Consider the following 22244-nt stretch of genomic DNA (forward strand, 5'->3'; position numbering starts at 1 on the left):
GTATAGAATCCCTATAGCGTGGATTCAGACCCTTCAGCTCAGCAATTCCACATTGACCCTTCAAACAGTAACCCATCCAGACTCATTCCTCTATCCTATGTTTACCCCTGACTAATGCACCTAACCTGCACATCTTTGGCCTTTGGGAGGAAACCCACACAGACACAGGGAGAACATGCAAACCCCACACAGACAGTCACCCGAGGCTGGCATTAGACCCAGGTCCCTGGTGCTGTGAAGCAGCAGTGCTAACCACTGAGTTACCGTACCATCCCTGTTCTGAACCATCTCCAATGCGTTTACAACCTTTCTTAAATGAGACTAAAATTACATGCAGTATTTGAGTTATGGTCTTAACAACACCCTAAATAAATAAAACAATATTTTTACTTTGATGTTCGATTTTTCTTGTACTAAAGGATAGCATTCCATTGGTTCTCTTGATTAAATGCATACTAACCTCTTGTGTCCCAAGCACTAGAACACCTAAATCCCTCTGCATCTCAGAATTCTTCAATCATTCTTCGTTTAAGTAATACTCTGTTTTTATTATCTTCCTGCCAAAGTGAATAACTTCACATATTTCCCACATTAAACTCCATTGGCCAGAGTTTTGCTCACTCATTCAATCTATCTGTATCTGCTTTCAGCTTCCTTATGTCTTCTTCACAACACACATTCCTACCTATATCGGTGAGTTTAGCTACAATGTATTTGCTTCCCTCACTAAATTCATTGATGTAAACTGGAAAACTTGAGACACAGACCCAGATCTATGTGGGACTCTAGTTATCACTCCCTGCCAACCAGACAATGGCCCATTTATCAATACTGTCTGTTTTTTTGCCTGCCAGCTGGCCAATTCACTATCCTTGCTAATATATTATCCCCTAAACCTTGAGCTTTTATTTTCTTTAACCTATGTCTTTTGAACTAAAACCTTCCAGAAATACCATCATAGGTTCATCTTTATCTATGGACCAATTTCATAGAAAACACAGATCAGGTTTCTGTACTGAATAAGAATTACTATTTATTACAAGTAATTAGACTTTCGTAACAGCTAAGCAGTTATAAACCATCATTACTGACACTAATAATTATAACTTCAATCCCCTGATAACTGCCCCTTACACACAGACCAACAAACAAGGAAAGTGGGTTATAGTTGGAGAGGTAAAACAGGAAAAACAGCTCAGAAGTCTTTGTTCCCAGATTTTGTTGTTGAGATGGTCTTGATGACTCTTCAGCTGACCAATATGTTACTTCAGTTGTCTTTCTGTGGCTGCTTCTACTGGTTGGAGAGACACAAAAGGTGACTGGTTCCCTGATAAAAATTCTCTGACTTATCAGTTCAGTCACAGCATATAACAATTGTTGCACGAAGATAAACTGATTTCTCCAGATTTACAGTGAGTTTTGACAACGGAGAACAGAAAGACTGCTCCTCAGTCCGGAACAACTGTATACTCCTTTGTTTTCGTAATATGTTCCCAACTCCAAGCTGTTCAGTTAACTGAGAACCAATCACACAGTTGATAGCAGGCAAAAGGTCAATGATAACTGGTCACCAATCCATAGACCAATCAACATCTTGTTGCCAACAAAAACTGTGTCAGTACATCCCCTCAGCTTCAAATCATTTGCAACTTATGCTGCACTTAATGCTTGCTCAAACAATTGTCTATGGCACTTGTCATGGGTGCCAGGTGATCGGCCCCAAAACTGCAGTCACCCTTTCAAACACTGGGATTCTCAATCAGTAAAGAAATAAAAATAAGTTATGATTCAGGGGCATATTTGTAGTTTGGGTTATGATTCAGGGAGACTACTTTAATTTGGAACAGACATTGCTATCATTTTGATCATGAGTCGGAGACACTTTTTGTGGTAATGTGGGTCAGAGACACCATTTGCTGTAGTTTTGGTTATGATTCAGAGATGCTGTTTGCTGTAGTTTGGGTCATGAATCAGTGACGTTGTTTACTGCAGTTTGTTGTATATATCATATGCGCTGTTTACTCTACAGTGGGTTAAAATTCAGATCCACTGTTGCTGTTTGAGTCATGAGTCAGTGATGCTGTTTTGCTGCAGTTTGAGTTAAGATTCAGAGATACTGGATGCTGTGTTTGGGTCAACAATAAAGAACCACCGCAGTAGTCGATGTCGTGAATCAGAGACACTTTGTTCCATCCCTAGCTCCGTTGGTTGGTTAATGCATCTTTTCACTCTGAAAATAACAAACATTTTCTATCTCTGATAGCTGAGAAGGTGAACTGAAGTCTAACAGCTGGTAACGATTATCTGGGAGTTGAGAATGGCCATTGTCAATGCTTTTTCCATTTTGTTAGCAGCTTCATTAAACCTGACCTTCTTTCTGGCACTACTTCATGCTACATCATCATCTTTTCATGAAGACAGCCTAAGGATGAGTGCTTATAATGGAGAATTTACACCAATACAGAGTACTTTCCTGAGTATTTTCATCCATACTGGCCTAGTCTGAGCCTGAGAGTTGCATCTAAAGTACATATCTACATTATACAGTGTTTACAGCACAGATACTGTTCATACTCATTTTTATCTTCCACATGGGCGTCCACACTCATTTTCATCTGACCCTCGATTCCCCTGCCAAACCAAAATAAGTATCCAGCTTTGTCTTTAAAAAATCTTCAACAACCCCATTTCAATTGCCTTCTGAGGTGGAGAATTCCTAAGTCATCCTATCACCATAGCCCTGCAACTCTTTCTTGTATGTTTATCCAGTTTCCTCTTAAATGCATCCGTGCTATTGACCCCGACCACTCCCCATCGTAACGACAACCTGATTTTATAAAAAGATTCTTTTCAATTCTCTACTGGAATTTTTAGTGACTGTCTTATATTGACAGGCCTTAGTTCGGCCTCTCCCAAAATGGAAACTCCTTTCCCATGTCTGCCCTATCTATTCCTTCCAGCGTCTTAAATAATTTATGCTGTATCACCCCCATCACCATCTTCTAATATTTCTGATGAATACAGGCTCTCTCATTTCTGATATCTTCCTTGTAAATCTTCAGTGACCAGAAAGGAAATCGGATGCTCTCAAGGATCTATATATTAGCTTAGTGTGTGGCTTTATGATGGATTGTCCCCTTTAACATCATCTTAAAATTGTCCCAAAATACTCATGATTGTTGACACAAAAATTAAGAAGTTGTGTCCGTCAGGAATTATTCAACAGGCTGGGATTCTTCTGTCTGGAACAGGAGTCATCAAACTACAGTTCATTAAAAAATGCAAGTGTGTCTCTACACCAATCAGCTGAACAGCAAAAATCACTATAAAGTAACAATATCTTTCCCTTTCTGTTTTTTGCATTCATTTTCTTGTTTATACAAACATAATTACACCCAGCTTCTGTTGTATTCACAAATGATTTGCATTTTTAGCCACCATATTACCTTCAATTTTAATTAAATTTGCTTTAAAAATGAAATATTTGATGCTAATTCCAATCAAACTTGAACAAATAGATAACAAAATAGATACTACTATTTTTTTAAGGAACTAAAATACATTCATATATATAAAACTACTCAGGGAAAGACAAATTTTAGTATTTAGTTGCTTGGTAGGAGGTAACATAAGAGACATGTTTATCAGGACGGACCGTGAGACCATATGATAAAGGATCAGAATTAGGCCATTAGCCCACTGGGTCTGCTCCACCATTTGATCATGGCTGATATGTTTCTCAATCCCATTCTCCTACCTTCCCCCCATAGCCTTTGATCCCCTTCCTCATCAAGAACCTATCTAACCCTCTGTTAAAGAAACTCAATGATTTGGCCTCCACAGTCTTCAGTGGCAATGAGTTCTGCAGATTCTGGAATGACTTCTGTCTGAAGAAATTCCTTCTCATCCCTGTTCTAAAGGATTCTCCCTTCACTCTGAGGCTGTGCTCTCGGGTCCTAGTCTCTCCCATGAGTGGAAACATTTTCTCCACTTCCACTCTAGCCAGGCTTCTCAGTATTCTGTAGGTTTCAATGAGATCCCCCTCATCCTTCGAAACACCATCAAGTACAGACCAGGAGTTCTCAAATGTTGCTCATATGGTGAGCCCTTCATTCCCGGAATCATTCTTGTAAAACTCCTGTGGAATTCCTCCAATGCTAGCACATCCTTCCTTAGATATGGGGCCTAAAACTGCTCATAATATTCCAATTGCAATCTGACCAGAACCTTATACAGCCTCAGCAGTACATCCCTGCTCTCTATCCTTCTCAAAATAAATGCTACCATTGCATCTGCCTTCCTAACTACCAATTAAACCTGCATGTTACCCTGAATTAGGATTCCTAAGTCATTTTGTGCTTCAGATTTCTAAAGCCTTTCTCCATTTAGAGAATAGTCTATATCTCAATTCTTCCTAACAAAATGCAAGACTTCACTTTTTCCCACATTATATTCCATCAGCCACTTCTTTGCCCATTCTCCCAACCTGTCCAAGTCCTTCTGCAGCCTCCCCGCTTCCACAACATGACCTGCCCCTCCACGTATCTTTGTGTCATTCTGCAAACTTAGCAAAAATGCCCTCTGTTCCTCCATTTAGATCGTTGATGTATAACACAAATACTTGTGGTACCAACACTGACCCGTGCAGAACTCTACTAGTCACTGACTGCTCACCTGAAAAAGATCCTTTTATCCCCATTCTGGACATTTTGCCAGTCAGCCAATCTTGTAACCATGCCGAATGCCTTGCTTTTAACGCCATGAGCTCTTATTCTATTTAGCAGCCTCCTGTGCGGCACCTTGTCAAAGGACTTCTGTAAATCCAATTAGATTCTGTCCACTGGCTCTCCTTTGTCTAAATTGTTCGTTACCTCCTCAAAGAATTTTATCAAGTTTTTCAGGCATGACTTCCCCTTGACAAAGCCATGCTTACTTAGCCTATTTCACCATGCATTTTTCAGTACCCTGCAAGAACATCCTTAAAAATGAGCAAAGTCTGAAGTCAGGCTCACTTCTTAAACAGGGGTGTACATTAATTGTTTTCCAATCCTCTGGGATCCTCCCTGATGCTAGTGATTCCTGAAAGATCCACCACTGATGCTTCTACAACCTCCTCAGATATCTCCTTCACAAACCTGGAGTGTACTCCATCCAGCCTGAGTGATTTATCCACTTTCAGACGTTTGAGCTTCCCCAACACCTTCTCCTTAGTACACTCACCTCTGCCCCTGACTCTATGTTGAACTTCTATAATGCTACTGGTGTTTTCCAACTTGAAGACTGATGCAAAGTACCTATTCAGTTCCTCCACCATTTCTTTGCTCCCCATTATTATTTGTCCAGCCCCATTTTCCACCAATCCAATGTCCACTTTTGCCTCTCTCTTACCTTTTATATATTAAAAAAACACTCTTGCAATCTTCTGTTATATTACTAGCTAGCTTAACCTCATGCTTCATCTTCTTCCACATTATTGCTGTTTTAGTTGTCATCTGCTGATTTTTAAAGGGCTTCCCAATCCATGGCTTCCCACTGGTCTTCACCACTTTTTTCTTTTGCTTTTATGTTGTCCCTGACTTCCCTCATTAGCCATGATTGCCTCGTCCTTTCCTTAATATGTATCTTCTTCCTGGGGATGTGTTTCTGCCGTGCCTCCCATATTACCGCCATAAACTCTGGCTGTTGCTGCTCCACCATCTTCTCTGCGAAGCTGCCCTTCCAAACAACTCTGGCATACACAAGAATACCAAATTGCAAAGGGAGAAATTTTACAGGGGTCCAAGGAATGAAGGCTATGTCGAGACTTGTGGCAGAATCGGACAATGAGTACAGTGAGGCCGATCTCAACATCAGGAATATATCGCTTCAACTTTGATGCTTTTGTGGAGCTACGTGATGGGTTTCTCATGAGTTGCCAGTGAGGGACAGTTAAAGCTTGTTAAGCACTTTATTAATATTTAGCTTCCTATCTTACCAAACACGCCAAATAAACTAGACGTTGAGAAATCTTGAGAGAGATGTCAAGCTTACTGCTTGCTGGAGAGAAGCCCAGGGTTAGACACCAGGCACCAACATCTCAGGAACTGCTCGATAAGCACTGGCCACATATACCCCACATCCAAGACATTGGCATACAACATGGGCCAACCTGTAAAAATTCTCATGGCACGTCTCCAATCCACTTCCCATATGGACCATTAATAAGGTGCTTCTGCAATTCAATGTCGCACCTCAGGCTACAACAGCTACTAATGTTTTAATGCTGCAGCTAAGATACCATGTGCCCGTGGACGTATACCCAGCTCATAGACTGCATCAGACTGTATCTCAGAATTACCTGGATGCTCAAAGCATCCCTGTCTTGTATTGCCTTGCCTTGCCTGTTTGGACTTTACCTCTTCAGCAAGAGATACCTGGTTCATATTAATCCTGACTTGCCTTGCTTTTTGTTACAGGGAAGTTAAAGGAGATAATTTTCATACAGGGATCCTGGCATTGTAAGGGAAGGTGGTCAGTGTCAGAATGCTCTCCACATATAAAGTGAGGTGCTGAAATTCAGGCAGCCTATCTTGATTCTTTCTGTCCTCTTGAGGCGGGCAGGGTGGAGAGGATGCAGCTGTCTTCCTCCTGAAATGAGAGAGAGGCAGGTATTATAGGAGATGGCTGTTATTCTTGGTGCAAGTGTCCCGAGCTAGTGAATGGGCAACACAGAGGGCATGCAGGGTCAATGGAGTGAAGGATCGGGGTGGATGAGGGTGAGTAAGGAAATGCAGACAACAGTGAGAGTGACAGCACAGGGGCTTTGGTGGGAAGTGGGTTCAGGACCAGAGAGAGAGTCAGCGTGAGGTAATGGATAGAAGATAATGACACCTACCCTGGCAGACTGGAGAATAGCATTCACCTTCTTCCTACATCGCTCAGTAATCCTGAAGGAGGATGAAATTGCATTGACCCATATGACAACATTACATCAAGCTGCATGATGTGGTACTGTGGGCTCCATTGGTAGTCCTGGGTGATGAGGGAGTCTGACAGCTGTACCACCAATCCCACAAGGCCTCCAGATTCCTGCCTCAAGTTGGAATGTCAGTTTCCCCTTATCTGGTATGTCCGGGGTATGTCAGGAACCATGCAGAGGAGACAAAGAGTGGAGCTCGAAAAGTACAGCAGGTCAAGCAACATCAGAGGAGAAAGAGATCAACGTTTCAAATCACAACATTGCATTAGGACTAAACAGCAGCTCTGGACAGACCGTGCTTATATGATGCGTTTTTTAAGAGTGCCAGTGTTTTGGGAATATCGATGACTGTATCAGCGCTGCCTCGTGCTCCCATGAGGAGGTTGAACAGTCCATCCACTTTACCAACACCTTCCACCCCGACCTCAAATTCACCTGGACCGTCTCAGACTCCTCCCTCCCCTTCCTAGACCTTTCCATTTCTATCTTGGGCGACCGAATCAACACGGACATTTACTATAAACCGACCGACTCCCACAGCTACCTAGACTACACCTCCTCCCACCCTGCCCCCTGTAAAAACGCCATCCCATATTCCCAATTCCTTCGTCTCCGCCGCATCTGCTCCCAGGAGGACCAGTTCCAAATCCGTACAACCCAGATGGCCTCCTTCTTCAAGGACCGCAATATCCCCCCAGACGTGGTCGACGATGCCCTCCACCACATCTCTTCCACTTCCCGCTCCTCCGCCCTTGAGCCCCGCCCCTCCAACCGCCACAAGGACAGAACCCCACTGGTCCTCACCTACCACCCCACCAACCTCCATGTACAGCGTATCATCCACTGTCATTTCCGCCACCTCCAAATGGACCCCACCACCAGGGATGTATTTCCCTCCCCTCCCCTATCAGCATTCCGAAAAGACCACTCCCTCCGTGACTCCCTCGTCAGGTCCACACCCCCCACCAACCCAACCTCCACTCCCGGCACCTTCCCCTGCAACCGCAAGAAATGTAAAACGTGCGCCCACACCTCCCCCCTTACTTCCCTCCAAGGCCCCAAGGGATACTTCCATATCCACCACAAATTCACCTGCACCTCCACACACATCATCTATTGCATCCGCTGCACCCAATGTGGCCTCCTCTATATTGGGGAGACAGGCTGCCTACTTGCGGAACTTCAGAGAACACCTCTGGGACACCCGGACCAACCAACCCAACCACCCTGTGGCTCAACACTTCAACTCCCCCTCCCACTCCACCAAGGAATTGCAGGTCCTTGGACTCCTCCATCGCCAGACCATAGCAACATGACGGTTGGAGGAAGAGCGCCTCATCTTCCGCCTAGGAACCCTCCAACCACAAGGGATGAACTCAGATTTCTCCAGTTTCCTCATTTCCCCTCCCCCCACCTTGTCTCAGTCAAATCCCTCGAACTCAGCACCACCTTCCTAACCTGCAATCTTCTTCCTGACCTCTCCGCCCCCACCCCACTCTGGCCTATCACCCTCACCTTAACCTCCTTCCACCTATCGCATTTCCAACGCCCCTCCCCCAAGTCCCTCCTCCCTACCTTTTATCTTAGCCTGCTGGACCCACTTTCCTCATTCCTGAAGAAGGGCTTATGCCCGAAACGTCGATTCTCCTGTTCCTTGGATGTTGCCTGACCTGCTGCGCTTTTCCAGCAACACATTTTCAGCTCTGATTTCCAGCATCTGCAGTCCTCACTTTCTCCTTTTGGGAATATCTGTTGAGCACTGTGTTGTTCCAGAAATGTCCTGTGTTAATGTAAGTCATTTATGGGGGGTGCCATAGGAGTTGGGTGGCTACTTAATGGGGGCAGGCTTGGTGAAATAATGCAAAACATCTCACTGAGCCACACAGCAAGGATCCCTCCAAAAACCCTAACACCTAAACAAAAAACATAAGACTCAGCCCTGTGTGGCAATGAGAAAAAGGTGCTGATTGGTTAACAACTCAGCTCAGACTTGCTGAAGAGAATGCATTATGGAACTATTGTCATCCACAATTCACAAAAGGCCCAAAGCCTGATACATTCCTCTGCTGTTCAGTGGACAGCTTTCAGTGTACCAAAATCTGAAACTTCTATTAAGCATATTGTGAACCCTACAAATAACCTTAAATTGGTTGTTAGGTAAAAACAATGACTGCAGATGCTGGAAACCAGAGTTTAGATTAGAGTGGTGCTGGAAAAGCACAGCAGCTCAGGCAGCATCCGAGGAGCAGGAAAATCGACGTTTTGGGCAAAAGCTAGCACCACTCTAATCTTAAATTGGTTGTTATTCAACCAAGTGTCAGGAACAGAACTTACCTGTTTGCATGCATTGTGATCAGCATGTCTTGTGGCATTAGAGGTGTGTATCTCTCACACTGAAAATTAAATGCAGCACCTTGCACACATTCTTGTACAGGTGAATATTAGAACCAAGTGAAATAGTACAAGAGTGAAATATTACACAGTTGCTAATTACGCTTAATCCAGTCTATGGTTTACAGTCTAAGTCTCCCTCATGTCAGAAATGCAGTTTTTAAAAATAGTTTCTTAGACGATTTTGATGCTTTAAAGTTGAAATTAAGGTTATGTAAAGCAAAGGATTCACAGCAGCTTTTAAGGCTTCTTATAGTTGAATTATTTGGAGATTAGTTCACAAGTGAAGTCAGAACACATTGCTCTGTTAGAACCTCCTGCTTTCAAGGTATCACTGATAATTACCTTGTCTGCTTGAAATGCACATAGCCAATTTGATGGATTTTGGAGAAAGTCCTGTACGCAGCTGCGAGTTGATTTCCAAAGCAGACAAACGAAATCTTTCTCACTAAGTGACCTTTCACGAGTTCAGTGGTCTTTCCAAATATGGCAGGTAGTTATGTTGATTACACATTTTGTTGTGAGTCAACACTTCTAAGCATCTGAGACAGCTAATGATGCTTCTGAATGAACCATTCAGTCAGGTAACAAGCCCCTCCCCCATCCCCCCAACCAATTGGTTTGAGCTGAGGGCATTGACGCACATTAGATTGGAATGTTACTGTTATCCTTCCTGAGAGTGAGTGATTTCAGTTCACGAAAAAAGTCAGGTTACATGTCAGTTCCAGCCTTTTGTGTCCAGATTCAAAATATTAAAATTAGTTTGAAGTTCAAAATTGATATGGTGGTAATGGAATACTGCAGATATTGGAAATCCAAAATAGAAATAAAAAGAAAAACCCAGTGGATCTGACAGCATCTGGAGCGGTAAACATTTTGAGTTCAATATAACTTCTTCAGAGCTAAATTATGATGCGGTGAGGCACAACTTAGGATGCGTGGTTTGGAAAAGTAGGCTTCAAGGCATGGGCACAATTGATATGTGGAGCTTGTTCAAGGAGCAACTATTGAGTGTCATTCATAAGTATGTACCTGTCAGGCAGGGAGGAAAGAGTTGTGTGAGGGAGCTGTGCTTTAATAAGGAATTGGAATCCCTTGTTAAATGGAAGAGGGCGGCCTATGTAAAGATGAGGCGTGAAGGTTCACTTGGGGCAATTGAGAGTTATAAGGTAGCCAGGAAGGATCTGAAGAGAGAGCTAAGAGCAGCAAGGAGGGGACATGAAAGGTCCTTAGTTGGTAGGATTAGGGAAAACCCTAAGGCTTTCTATAGGTATGTCAGGAATAAAAGAATGACTAGGGTAGGAATAGGTCCAGTCAAGGATAGTAGTGGGAAGTTGCGTGTGGAGGCTGAAGAGATTGGGGAGACACTGAATGAATACTTTTCATCAGTATTCACTCAGGAACAGGACATTGTTGCCGATGTGAATATTGAGTCACAATTAATTAGAATGGACGGCTTTGAGGTATGTAGGGAAGAGGTGTTGGAAATTCTGGAAAGGGTGAAAATAGATAAGTCCCCTGGGCCTGATAGCATTTATCCTAAGATTCTCTGGGAAGCAAGGGAGGAGATTGCAGAGCCATTGCCCTTGATTTTTATGTCCTCGTTGTCTACAGGAATAGTGCCAGAAGACTGGAGGATAGCAAATGTGGTTCCCTTGTTCAAGAAGGGGAGTAGGGATAACCCTAGTAACTATAGGCCGGTGAGTCTCACTTCTGTTGTGGGCAAAGTCTTAGAGAGAATTGTAAGGGATAGGATTTATGAACATCTGGATAGGAATAATGTGATCAAGGATAGTCAGCATGGTTTTGTGAAGGGCAGGTCGTGCCTCACAAACCTTATTGAATTCTTTGAGAAGGTGACTAAGGAGGTAGACGAGGGTAAAGCGGTAGATGTGGTGTATATGGATTTTAGTAAGGCGTTTGATAAGGTTCCCCATGGTAGGCTACTGCAGAAAATACGGAGGTATGGCATTGAGGGTGAGTTGGAGGTTTGGATTAGGAATTGGCTGGCTGGAAGAAGACAGAGGGTAGTAGTTGATGGTAAAGGTTCATCTTGGAGTGTAGTTACTAGCGGTGTTCCGCAAGGATCTGTTTTGGGACCATTGCTGTTTGTCATTTTTATAAATGACCTGGAGGAGGGGCTAGAAGGTTGGGTGAGCAAGTTTGCGGATGATACGAAAGTCGGTGGAGTTGTTGACAATGAGGAAGGATGTGTCAGGTTACAGCGGGATATAGATAAGTTGCAGAGCTGGGCAGAAAGGTGGCAAATGGAGTTCAATGTAGGTAAGTGTGAGGTGATTCACTTTGGTAAGAGTAACAAAAAGATGGGGTACTGGGCTAATGGTCGGATACTTGATAGTGTGGATGAGCAGAGTACACAGATCTCTGAAAGTGTCCATGTACACAGATCTCTGAAAGTTGCCACCCAGGTAAATAGTGCGGTAATGAAGGCATATGGCGTACTAGCTTTTATTGGTAGAGGAATTGAGTTCCGGAGCCCTGAGGTCATGTTGCAGTTGTATAAGACTCTGGTCCAGCCGCATCTGGAGTATTGTGTGCAGTTTTGGTCACCATACTATAGGAAGGATGTGGAGGCACTGGAACAGGCGCAGAGGAGGTTTACCAGGATGTTGCCTGGTATGGTAGGAAGATCGTATGAGGAAAGGCTGAGGCACTTGGGGCTGTTTTCATTGGAGAAAAGAAGGTTTAGAAGTGACTTGATAGAGGTGTACAAGATGATTAGGGGTTTAGATAGGGTTGACCATGAGAACCTTTTTCCACGTATGGAGTCAGCTATTACGAGGGGGCATAGCTTTAAATTAAGGGGTGGTAGGTATAGGACAGATGTTAGGGGTAGATTCTTTACTCAGCGAGTCGTGAGTTCATGGAATGCTCTGCCAGTAGCAGTGGTGGACTCTCCCTCTTTATGGGCATTTAAACGGGCATTGGATAGGCATATGGAGGATAGTGGGCTAGTATAGGTTAGGTGGGCTTGGATCGGCGCAACATCGAGGCCAAAGGGCATGTACTGCGCTGTATTTTTCTATGTTCTATGTAAATGTTACTCAGCTGACTTGGTTTCTCCTGTAGTTTGTGTTTATATTATGAGCTGGTACTGGATTTTATATGAGAATATTGTAGTTTGAATTATTTCTCCTTTTGAAATTGAATGACCAACAGCATTATGGCTCTTCAGGTTCTGTGTTTTTGAATAAGTTTTAAAAATGGATCTTGTTTATTAACATTGCCAGTACCTAGTCTCTAAAAAGTAAAGGCTCTGGGCTGGCCTTGCTACCTCATGAGGGGTTGAAATGAATACCATAAGTATTTAAAGGGAATCTAAATGAACACACGAGAGAGAAAGAAATGGAAAGATAGCCTGATCGGGTTAGATGAAAAAGGATGAGTTGAGGCTCCCATAGGTTGTTTGGAGTGTGGGTTGGGTGTAGGTGATGGTGGCGGTGGTTGTGGTGTGGTGATAATGACACTTCGTTAGTAAATGAGAACATATGGGTTCAAATCTTACAATGGCACCTGGTGGAATTCAAATGCAATTAATAAATCTGGTATATAAAAGTAGTCTCCTTAATGGTCACTATGACAATTATCATTGATTATTGTAAATACTTACTTGGTTCGCTGATGTCCTTTGGGGAAGAAAATCTCCTATCTTTACCTGGTCTGTCCGAAATGTGACCCCAGACCTGTAGCAATGTGGCTGACTCTGAACTGTTTTCTGAAATAGTCAAGCCACTCACAGATTTCAAAACCATTTGGCTGTAGACAACAAATTGTGATCTTATCAGCAACACCCACATCCCACTGAAGCCATTTGAATAAAAATAAAACAACTTGGATCTTTGAGCTAAATAGTTTGCATTGCTTTTTGCTGTAAATTCTTTATCATGTCCTTGTCACATAAATGCCAGATAACAACCAGTTAAGTGAATCAAGATGGAGATAAATGAATTGCTGAAATTCATCCCAATTCTTACCCTGAGGCCTAAGTGTTTTTGAACAGGGCAACTTTTTTTTATAAAGTATTTTTTAATGGACTTTTTAAAAGAGTTTTGAAAACTTGTTTGGAGCCGCACATCCAAGGCCAAATTCCACAGCTAGGAGCAGTAGGGCTCAATTCCATGTCTCATAAATCTCAACACAACAAACACTTAGGAAGTGGAGACCAGAACATTTCAGGGCAGCTAAGAGAAATATTTAAATAAATTGAGCAATTCTTCCCCATCCCTTACAACAGTTGCTCTCACCTCATAAAAGGTCAATTCAGAAGTAACATTGGCTGAAGCCTGGGCTGAGATTGGCCTCCTGTATTATGTATATAGCAGTAATGACTCTGCCATAACATTAAATCATTTGGTGGGATGTATTATGGGACATGCTGTTAAGCGGCTGTAAAAACACATATTCTTGTCTTCTTGTTATGTTAGTTCAGGTTCATCTAAGGAAAAGAAAAGAATAAAATGTACTAATATGATATGAGGTATGGAACATTGTTCAGTTCCTTACCTGGGAAAATTTTATCCTTTTATTGGATATGAGGGTGCGCAGATTTGGCAGAACAACATCAGCTTGAGGACTTCAGTCGGTGGATAGACTGGAGAAATTGGCTTGACCTCCGGAGGTGGAGGAGCAGAAAATTAAGGCAAAGTTGATTTGGCTTTTGTTAGAGAACATGGCAAGAATCCGACTGGCAAGAGGGTCAATAATCAAAGAATGCCGATTCATGATAATTGACAAAAGAACCATGGGAAGATGTTTCATTTTTTTAAAAAAAATAAAGGAATTAAGGGATATGGTGGGAATGCAGGTAAGTGGAGTCCACAAAAAGATTAGCCATGACCCTATTGAATGGTGGAGCAGGCTCGAAGGGCCAGATGGCCTACTCCTGCTTCTAGATCTTATGTACTTATGTTCTTACAGAGTAGCTTGTTCGGATCTGTAATGGACTGCCTGAAGGTGTGGTGAAAGCAGGAAAGGGAATTGTATAAATATCTGTAAAGGAGAGATTTGTAGGACTATAATACCGTAAGCTATCGGGTCAGAATTAGGCCCCTTAGACCATTGAGTCTGCTCCATCATTTGATCTTGGCTAATGTGTTTCTCAACCCCATTGTCCTGCCTTCTCCCCATAACCTTTGATCTCCTTACTAATCAAGAAGTTATCTATCTCTGTCTTAAATATACTCAATGATTTGACCTCCACAGCCTTCTGTGGCAATCTGTTCCACAGATTCATCATTGTCTGGCAGAAGATATTTCTCCTTATCTCAGTTCTAAAGGGACATCCCTTCACCCTGAAGCTTTGCCCTCACGTCCTAGTTTGTCCTGCTAGTGGAAACATCTTCTCTATATCCACTTTAATTAGGCCTTTCAGTATTCTGTAAGTTTCAATGAGATCCACCTCATCCTTCTAAACTCATTGAGTCCTCAACCACTCCCCAACGACAAGCTCTTCATTCCTGGGATTATTCTTGTAAACCTCCCATGGACCACCTCTAAGGTCAGCACATCCCTGCTTAGATACGAGGCCCAAAACTGCTCACAATATTCCAAATGCGTTCTGGCCAGAGTCTTGTACAGCCTAAGCAGTACATCTCTGCATTTGCATTCTAGAACTCTCAAAACGAATACTAACATTGCATTTGTTTTCCTAACTGCTAATTGAGCCTGCATATTAACCTTAAGAGAATCCTGAGCTAGGACTCCCAATAGCGTTTGTGCTTCAGATTTCCTAAAGCACTATAGCAATACAGCAGAGTTAAGTTGGAAAAATTGGATAGTTCTTTCAAAGATCAGCACAGGCACAATGGAGCCAAATGGCTTCCTTCCTCACTGCACAAGCCTAAGATTTGGTTGTGAAGATATTAAAGCAAAGTTGAACTGCACAAATGTAATTGTCATACATGAAGAATTATAAGAGATCATACAAGCAAGAGGTCAAAGATTTGCAGCAAACCACATGAATGCACTACATGATGATAAACTAGCCTACGCCAGCCTCCAGTTGTACATCAAGCGCTGGATGACCCAGCAAGTAACTAGGTGCACAATGACTGTAATGAAATGGAGAGGTTACAACAATTAGGAAAGATGGATCAGGCTGGGACTCTTGTAAGAAATAGAACACTGAGAATGGGAATTGAGGGTCTCAAAATTAAGAATGGGTTTGATAGGAAAGCACATGGAGTTTTTTCGTGTTGTGGGGCAGACTTGAACCATGAACACATATATAAGATAGCCACTAGTAATTCCAATAGGAAACTCAAGATATGTGTCTTTACCAAGATAATGGTGAAAATGTGGAACTAGACTGATTGAAAAACACATGTTTGGATAAGAAAGAGATGATTATGATGATAGCAATAAATTAGGAACAGAGACTTGTGTGGAGTATAAATTCTAGCACGATCACTTTCTGTGCTTTGCTATAAATGGCAAATAGTGACCATCTCAAATAGGAGAAGAAGCAGCCATCTCCCATTGGATTTCAACAGCACTAACAACACTAGATTAGTCATCAACAACATGTTGGAGGGGGGCAGCATTAACCCGAAATATAACTGGACCAGGCACATCAAAGCATTAATACAAGAACAGAGTTTAGGATGAATACTCTGATGCATGATTCAGCTCAGGAATGTTCATAAAGTTCTCCATCATAAACAGGGTTCATCATTGAGTCATAGGGTTAGAGATGTAGAGTGTAGAAATAGACCCTTTTGTCCAACTCATCCATACCGACCAGATATTCTACATTAATCTACCTACTTTAGGAAAGATGTTATTAAACATGAAAGGGTGCAGAAAAATTTACAAGAATGTTGCCTGGGTTGAAGGTTTTGAGCTATTGGGAGAGGTTGAATAGGCTGCGGCTATGTTCCCTGGAGCCTCAGTGGCTGAGGGGTGACCTTATAGAGGTTTATTAAATTAAGAGGGGCATGAATAGGGTGAATAACCTTTTTCCCAGGCAAGGGGAGTCCACAACTACAGGGCATAGGTTTAAGGTGAAAGAAGAAAAGTATAAAAGGGACCTACAGGACAACTTTCTCATGCAGAGAGTGGTGCATGTATATAACGAGCTGCCAGAGGAAGTGGTGGAGGCTGGTACAAATACAACATTGGGTATATGAATAGAATGCTTTAGAGGGATATGGGCCAAATGCTGGCAAATGGGACGAGATCAGTTTAGGATAACTTGTCGGCATGGATGAGTTCGACCAAAGGACCTGCTTCTGTGCTGTACAACTCTATGACTTTATGAGTAAGAGACAACTTGATTGAAATGTGTAAAATGCTGAACAATCCTGGTAGAGTGGGTGTGGAGAGGATGTTTACCCTAGAATTAGGGGTTACTGGTTAAAAATAGGGTGGGATAGGGTGGCCCATTTAAGACAGAGATGAGGAGAAATCCTTTCTCAATGAGGGCCATGGGTTTTTGGAACCCTCTACCTCAAAAGGCTGAGTGTTTAAATACTTTTTAGGGCGGATGTAGATAGATTTTCTGAAGGAAGGTATGAAAGGTCATTGGAGATAGTGTGGAGGGATCAGATCGGTCACAACCTTACTGAAAGGCAGAACAGGATCAGGAGGAGGCTGAGTGGCCTGCTCCTATTTCATGTGATTGAGTTCCATTTTTGCTGAAGTTCAGTGCTCCCTCAAATACTGCATTAAAATGGCAGCCTAGATATTAAGCTCTACCACCTACTGGAGTGAGTCTGGACTTCACATACCTATTGCCTTGGAGGCACAATTGCTTCCCACTGACAATTAGCTCAGTGGACTTGAAAAAATGCCACATTATTTGCTCAGCAGAATTTTGCCAAGTAATGCCTCTTTGCTCCAATCTTCTCCTTACTTCAGTACTGAATCTGGATTATTTCCCATCGGATGTGTTGCCTAACTCTGGAATTTCCCGGCTCTCAAGTAAGATATCTGAATCACTTCCTCATCACATTCCTCGACATGAAAGCGACCGTTAAGACTTGTTGGCTGTACCAACTCTAACAGTTTAAAAGTCATTAAATGAACAAACCCCATTTGCCCAACGGTGGAGCACTAACAGGAAATTCACATGTAGTTCATCTCTTTTCTTTCTCCATTTCAAAGAAGCAACTGGATGTTTTCCTAAACCAGATCTGGGCAATGCTTTCACCTGAAGATTGCCAATTGGAAAATTTTTCAAATTATAAGGAATTTACTGCACAGAAACTGCTGAATGCCAATGTTCATTCCCCCTACACAGTTCCTGCCTCCCCAGCCTAGTTTACTTGCACGTCCTTCTCTTCCTTTTCACATCATGCACTCATCTGAACTCCAATCCCCTCTCAAATTCATCTTTGCTGATCACCTCAGCTACTTTTGAACTAATCTCAAGTGGCAGTTACAAGTGGTTTAATTTTCAGGTATCACTCCACACATACCTCCAGCCCAGGGTTGGAAAGGGAGGCTGGAATTTTCCAGTTTCCTGATGCAGACCAATGACTAGAGGTGGTAGGCCAGGGTCCCCCGTGCTTTACAGAGAAATGCATTAAAAGCCACCCACTACGATAAGGTCATGTGGAAATATGGGCAGAACAGCTTCGGGTCTCAAAGGAGTGAGTCTTAGTATCTGGTTCTCCTCAAAGTCTTGCAATAATGTCTATCATATCAATATAGCTTTGAACTTATTCCTAACATGCGATAAGCTATATTTTGGTATCCACAGGCAACTCTGATAGTTAGACCAGTTGGTCTGGTAGTGTTACTGCTAGACTATTAATTCGGAGACCTGGTAATATCCTGAGCACCCAGGTTTGAATCCGGCCATGGCAAATGATGGAATTTGAATTCAATTAAACAAAATCTGGAATTGAGACTCTACTAATAATAATGAATCTGTTGTTGATTGTCGGGGAAAGCCTCATCTAGTTCGTTAATGTTACTTACGGAAGGAAACTGCCTTTCTTACCTGGTCTGGCCTACATATGACTTCAGAGCCACAGCAATGTGGTTGACTCTTAAACTAACCTCTGGGCAGTTCGGGATGGGCCAGCCACACTGTCATCTCATGAAGGAAAAAGGCAAATGATTTCTACCAGACATTGTGATTTCCTTAATGGTAGAAGCAACTTTTACCCTATAACATTTGTTAACCTATACAATAGTTCTCCCTGCCTTCACGCTCAGCTCCCCACCTTGGTGGTTGTGTTGCTTTTTCAAATGTTTCTCAAAAATAGCTCAGCGGGCACCACCTTAACGAAGCACTGTGCACTGACTGAACTTGCATTGCCATCAGGTGTTCCCAACTGGAAGAAATCTCATCTACTACACTTAAGTAGGTGAGGAACCTGTCTCTATGCTCACTCAATTATATGCTCACCCATGTGAGGAATCCTTACTTTAGTCCATTTTGCCCTGGGTTTATGTTCTGAAAACAAGCCCAGTTCCTGTCACCAACCTTATGATGAAAAATCAGCCCAAGGAGTCTGAAGTTCTAGATTTGCCTTACTGGCTGACACGATAACAGTGTATGGATTCCTGTGGAAGTAACCACAGGTACCTAAATTATGAGGACGTGCTCAGTAAATCCTTGAGGTGAGCTATCATCATCGTTATAAGAACACTTCAGCATTGACCATCCCAACAAAAACCTATATCAGATTGAAGTAGAAGATCTGAGAAGAGTTCCCTCAGCCACAGACTAATTCCACAAAGTGAGCAGTGTGTACCCTCTCTGGAAGTCACCGTTCCCTCCAGGGTCACTCACTGACTCCCTCCTTCACTCTGGATGCTTTTATTAAAATTGATTTGGGTGTCACCAGATATATTGCCCATCTTGAACTGCCCTGGAAAAAAGGGCAGTGTCACTGGACATTGGTTCCACTGGATCTCAGAAGGCTGACTTTGGATTGAATTCCCTAAAAATGCACCCAGCTGCAGCTCCTCCCACCCGATGTCCGAAAGGGGGCACTGGGTCAACTCAAAGCCCATGTAATGGGGTTTTCCACTCTCCTACCAGAGTAGAGAGAGAGAGAGAGAGAGAGAGAGAAGAGGGGTGGTTTAACCTGAGGGTCACAACACCTCAAGCAAGGGGAGAGGTTGAGAATGAGAATTCTTTATGGAAACCTCAGCCAGTGCAGGAATTGAACTCATGCTGTCGATGTTCTTATACAGTAAACCAGCCATGCAGATGACAGGGCTAACTGACACACCTACCCCTCATGAGCAGCTCTTTTTCTTATTTAAAACATTCCACAATAATAATTTACATCTGTGTAAGATCTTTCAGGTTATGAACATCACATGGCACTTCACAGAGTCATTTTAAACCTAGATTTGACACCAAGCCACACAAGAAGCTGTTGGATCAGGTGACCAAGTGCTGGTGATAGGAGTTGCCTTTAGGAGTGTATTAAAGCAGGGTAAGGGTGAAGCAAGATAGAGGTGGGAAGGTGGAAGGAGACAATTCAAGATCTCAACAACTAAAGACCATCGGTGAGCAGTTAAAATCAAGGGACTGTCCAGAGGCTAGAATTAGAACAACCTTTGACAGTTAAGGAGTTGAAGGAGATAACAGAGAAAGGGAAGGATGATACCATAAAGGGATTTGAAAACAAGGATGAGAATTTTAAATTTGCAACATTGCTTGACTAGGAGCCAATGGAGATCAACAAGTATTAAGTAAACTGGACTTGGAGTAAAGACACTGGGGGCAACAGAACACTCCACAATATTTTCACCTTTAGTATATAATCCCACTGTTGGCAGGGATCAACATTGACAGAACGGGAAATATTCAGTGTCCAACCCTCTTTTTTAACCTTGTCAGGTAGGTAACTAATTCATTGCAAGATCACAAAATGCTTTGTTTTCCCAAGTAAGCAGCTTGACCAGATAATAGAAATCTGAATGTAAATTCTCGAGGCCCTGGCACTGGGTCTGTGCTTGTTAAGGGGCTGTCTGCGGCTAGACATAACAACGATTATTTGTTTTTCCTCCATTGTGTTTGATCTCTGGATTTTGTGCTACTTCAGCTCTTACAAGAGTTGAACTGCTCACAGACTCCATTGCAAAACAGATGCAGTGAAACCTTTTGTGTTGGCAGCTGTCAGCTCTGTTTAAGGGATTGTGGACTCGAAAGAAAGAGACCCAGATCTATTTTGATTTTAATACCAACCTCACAATGACCTTAACCTATGATATTGATGTAGTCTGTTCAAAACCCTGTCAAATTCCACTGCATCTTATCTTTAAATATCAGTAAAACAATGTCCAGTGTTGTCTTAACAGCACAGAGATTTGTATTAATTCCATTTGCAGTCACAATATGAATACTGATGGAGCTTTCTCTGGCAATGAAAATACACTTACTGCACTTTGCCACTCTTTCATTTCAAGTTTAAAGGACAGAAAAAGTCAATTTGGCCCCTCAGGTTCCATGCTTTGTCTTCTCGCTCTACTTAATATCAACATATTGATCCTGTGCTCCTATTGCTTTCTCCCGTATGTGTTAGTAAGGTACCCTAGTGCGATCATGCTCTCCCACTGATCTCATCCCAATATATTCATTATCACACCACATTCTTGTCCCCTGTCGATTGGGAAATTAATTAACCAATTGGATGATTCCTGACTATCAGTCAAACAACATCCTTCTTTTCTCCTGTTCCCTAGATGCTGCCTGACCTGCTGCGCTTTTCCAGCAACACATTTCCATCTCAACATCCTTCTTTCCCCATTTGGAACGTTTTTATTCCTGATAAACAAATGTGTTCAAAGATAATACTTCATTAAAACACAAGTCTTTAGCATGCCTCTGTTTTTCCCTCTCGGTTACTTGCACCTGGGTCTTGAAGATTAATCTTAGAACCCATACAGTGTGAAAGCTGGCCATTTGGCCCATCTAGTCCACACCAACCCTCTGAAGTGCATTATACCCAGACCCACTCCATCCCATCCCTGTAACCCTACATTTCCCATGGCCAATTCACCCAACCTGCACGTTTTTGGATTGTGGGAAGAAACCAGAGCAGCCAAAGGAAACCCACACAGACACAGGGGGATGGTGCAAACTCCAGACGGACAGTCACCTGAGGGTGGAATCGAGCCCGTATCCCTGGCAAAGTGAGGCAGCGGTGTTAGCCACTGAGCTGTCCCAGACCAACCCTAGTTCTAGAAAATCCTAGTTCTGACCCTGATCAGATAAAAAATTACCCACTTACCTTCTGATGTCTTCTGCATTGGTGATTTTGGGATAGGTACCTCCTGTTACAAATCCATCTGGGAATCCAACAGCAAAGGAAATCTTTGGAGAAGCCAATCCTCCTTTTGCAGCAGTCATTTGCTGTGTTCTGTGACTTAAACATTCAGCAGCACAGCCAGACACTCTGACACATCCTGTGAAAGTGTAAGTATGTGGTGTAAGTGTAAGGTTAGGCATGTAGTTGATTAATTAGTATACCAGTTGGGTGAGAGGTTAAGTGCACCAGGTCAATAAACTGGGAATTGTGCCCAGTGGGTGAGGTCAGAAGGGTGCCAGGTGGGTGAGGTCAGTAGGATGCCAAGTGAGTAAAGTCAATAGGATGCCAGGTGGGTAAGGTCATTAGGGTGCCAGGTGGGTGAGGTCAGTAGGGTGCCGAGTGGGTGAGGTCAGTAGAGTACCAGGATGATGTTGTGTCTGGCAAGTGGGAGGGGGGATTTCAGACCAGCATGGTCTGGTCAGATGGGTCTCGTCAGGGGTTGTTTGTCAGAGGGCAGGTGGTGTAAGGGATTGGTAGAGGTGTAGTTGGAGGGGAGGAGTCAGTAGTGAGTCAGGGGTCAGTTTAATAATTACCCAGGAATTAGAATAGTTTATAATCCTCCAACCTTTCCTCAGTAAATATTAAGCTTTACAGAGTCA

At 42.8% G+C, this 22244-nt stretch overlaps 1 protein-coding gene across 1 annotated transcript in view; it reads left to right on the forward strand.

Moving 5' to 3' along the window:
* musk (muscle, skeletal, receptor tyrosine kinase) overlaps positions 1 to 22244 on the forward strand; it is a 185198-nt gene that overhangs the window by 59026 nt on the left and 103928 nt on the right. The window lies entirely within an intron of this gene.

Source organism: Chiloscyllium plagiosum, unplaced genomic scaffold (genome assembly GCF_037043375.1).
Source record: "Chiloscyllium plagiosum isolate Xiang-an unplaced genomic scaffold, Cpla_swu_hap1 HiC_scaffold_2, whole genome shotgun sequence".
Lineage (NCBI taxonomy): Eukaryota > Metazoa > Chordata > Chondrichthyes > Orectolobiformes > Hemiscylliidae > Chiloscyllium > Chiloscyllium plagiosum.